Source organism: Leptodactylus fuscus, chromosome 10 (assembly GCF_031893055.1).
Source record: "Leptodactylus fuscus isolate aLepFus1 chromosome 10, aLepFus1.hap2, whole genome shotgun sequence".
Lineage (NCBI taxonomy): Eukaryota > Metazoa > Chordata > Amphibia > Anura > Leptodactylidae > Leptodactylus > Leptodactylus fuscus.
Window position 1 is genome coordinate 82,790,280 of NC_134274.1, and position 3,340 is coordinate 82,793,619.

A 3,340-nucleotide genomic window follows, 5' to 3' on the forward strand; every position below is an offset into this window, starting at 1 on the left:
TCCGCCCAACTGTGACTTATGCTGGCAAATGTGACTTGTCCGCCCAACCGTGACTTATGCTGGCAAATGTGACTTGTCCGCCCAACCGTGACTTATGCTGGCAAATGTGACTTATGCTGGCAAATGTGACTTGTCCGCCCAACCGTGACTTATGCCTGGAAATGTGACTTGTCCGCCCTGTGCCTGGGCTTCCATGTATTGGATATCTCTGTCATGGTACGATAACCTTACATACAATTGCTATCTTTTAGAAACCCAAGACGGATGAAGAAGAACTGATTGCGCCGAATCCTGATGACATCACCCTTGCCTAAGGCGACCACTATTCTTCATTTTTCGTGGGCTAGTTATAAAATCCTACGAGGAGAGAGGACTATGTATTTGGCTTGCCTGTGTCAATGGCTGCTCCGGTCATAAATCTTTATCTGTCATGATTTCTAAAGATTGCCTTATTGCCTGGTAGGCACAGCTCAGGTTATAACACTTTTGCAGTACTGACTCGTCCACCTTCATTTCCTCTTTAGCTCCCATGAGGTATCCGTTTCCTTTACATAGACTTAAGTAAGGTGGAGCGAGGGGTCGCTATTAGAGATGAGCGGACACTAAAATGTTCGAGGTTCGAAATCCGATTCGAACAGCCGCTCACTGTTCGAGTGTTCGAACGGGTTTCAAACCCCATTATAGTCTATGGGGAACATATACTCGTTAAGGGGGAAACCCAAATCCGTGTCTGGAGGGTCACCAAGTCCACTATGACACCCCAGGAAATGATACCAACACCTTGAAATGACACTGGGACAGCATGTCTAGGGGCATAAAAGTCACTTTGTTTCATGGAAATCCCTGTCAGCTTGCGATTTTCGCAAGCTAACTTTTTCCCATAGGAATGCATTGGACAGCGCTGATTGGTCGAATTCCGTACTCCATTCAGGTCCGACCTTAGACTCCGCCTCCTCCGGCAGAGCCAGCGCTGATTGGCCGAAGGCTGGCCAATGCATTCCTATGGGTATGCAGAGACTCAGCTGTGTTGAGCCAGTTCTGCTCAACTACACCGTGTGCTGGTCAGCCCATCAGATGTAACAGAGCCGAGGGTGCACTAGAACCCTTGTGCACACTCAGCTCACGCTAATAGAATGCATTGGCCAGCGCTGATTGGCCAATGCATTCTATAAGCCTGATGAAGCAGAGCTGAATGTGTGTGCTTAGCTCAACTACTCCACCAGCGTAGTTGAGCTAAGCACACACATTCAGCTCTACTTCATCAGGCTAATAGAATGCATTGGCCAGCGCAGACTGGCCAGAGTACGGAATTCGACCAATCAGCGCTGGCTCTGCTGGAGGAGGCGGAGTCTAAGGTCGGACCAGAATGGAGACTGGTGTGGAGTGATCTTAGACTCCGCCTCCTCCAGCAGAGCCAGCGCTGATTGGTCAAATTCTGCACTCTGGCCAATCAGCGCTGTCCAATGCATTCCTATGGGAAAAAGTTTATCTCACAAAAATCACAATTACACACCCGATAGAGCCCCAAAAAGTTATTTTTAATAACATTCCTACCTAAATAAAGGTTATCCCTAGCTATCCCTGCCTGTACAGCTATCCCTGTCTCTTACTCACACAGTTCACATTCTCATATGACCCGGATTTGAAATCCACTATTCGTCTAAAATGGAGGTCACCTGATTTCGGCAGCCAATGACTTTTTCCGATTTTTTTCAATGCCCCCGTTGTCGTAGTTCCTGTCCCACCTCCCCTGCGCTGTTATTGGTGCAAAAAAATGCGCCAGGGAAGGTGGGAGGAGAATCTAATTTTTTTGGAGTTTGCCACGTGATGTTCGATTCGAATCGAACACATCGAACAGCCTGATATCCGATCGAACTTGTGTTCGATAGAACACTGTTCGCTCATCTCTAGTCGCTATGACTGTTCTAGTTCTAGTACAAGCCTCACATAAATGACAGTACAGTGCGTTCTGCTAATCTGACACCCAGTAGCCCTGAAGTCTGGATGGTCTAGGGTAACAGAATATACCTGATGGCGTGTTTCGGGATAGGCATAGGGAAAGTCAGACTCTTCAGATGAGCGACTTGGCTTATAACCACTAGTCTGCTGCCATGTTGGAATTGGTGCCTGGCCCCGGGGCTCTTGCTGTCCACTTTGGCTTATCTGTCTATTGGTGATGGTATGAACTATGTAGAGAATATCACATTATCCTAAGGAGTATCACAGAATACAGCCCATACCATTGAATCCTCCTGCACCATGTGATGGTACCCAACAGCCCTGCCACTGCGAATGATACATCCTGTCACTCAGGGCCGCCATCAGGAATTTTGGGGCCCCATAAAGCCTAAGTGTCTGCCCCCCCCCTGCCATTTTTGCTTTGCGCGCCGCGATAAATTTAGCCCCACCCACTGTTATGTTGACTCCGCCTACTCATTAATTTCCCATTTGCCCGCACACTGTATAATCCTCCTACAGTCACCCGTAAATTATATGTCCCCCTCCGTCTCTCCCCTAGCTTCATATACACCCTTCATCTGCCCCCAGATTCATGTCCCCTCCATCTCTGCCCCCAGATTCATGTCCCCACATTTCTGCCCACAGATTCATGTCCCCACATTTCTGCCCACAGATTCATGTCCCTCCATCTCTGCCCCCAGATTCATGTCCCCCCATCTCCATACCTCCCAACTTTTGAAGAGCTAAAAGAGGGACAAAATGTGTGGCGCGCTTAGCGCACCGCAACAAATTTAGCCCCGCCCACTTTTGTGTTGACTCCGCCCACTCATTATTTTTTCATGTGCCCACACACAGTATAATCCTCCTACAGTCACCCGTAAATTATATGTCCCCCCTCTATCTCTCCCCCAGTTTCATATACACCCTTCATCTGCCCCCAGTTTCATGTCCCCCTTCCATCTCTGCCCAGGGATTCATGTCCCCACATCTCTGCCCCCAGTTTCATGTCCCCTCCATCTCTGCCCCCAGATTCATGTCCCCTCAGATTCATGCCCCCTCTCCATCTCTGCCCCCAGATTCATGTCCCCACAGTGTCATGCCGTCCTCTCTTTCATCTGCCCCCAGATTCATGTCCCCACAGTGTCATGCCGTCCCCTCCTTCATCTGCCCCAGTGTCATTCCGTCCTCTCTTTCATCTGTCCCCAGATTCATGTCCCCACAGTGTCATGCCGTCCTCTTCTTCATCTGCCCCCAGATTCACGTTCCACCTCCACATTAAACTTACCTTCTCCTCCGCTCCCCTCGCCGCTCTTCTGCCGCGCTCTCTCTCGTTGACACATATGCGGCTGACGGAAGGCAGCTCGCACACGGGTCAGCTCCA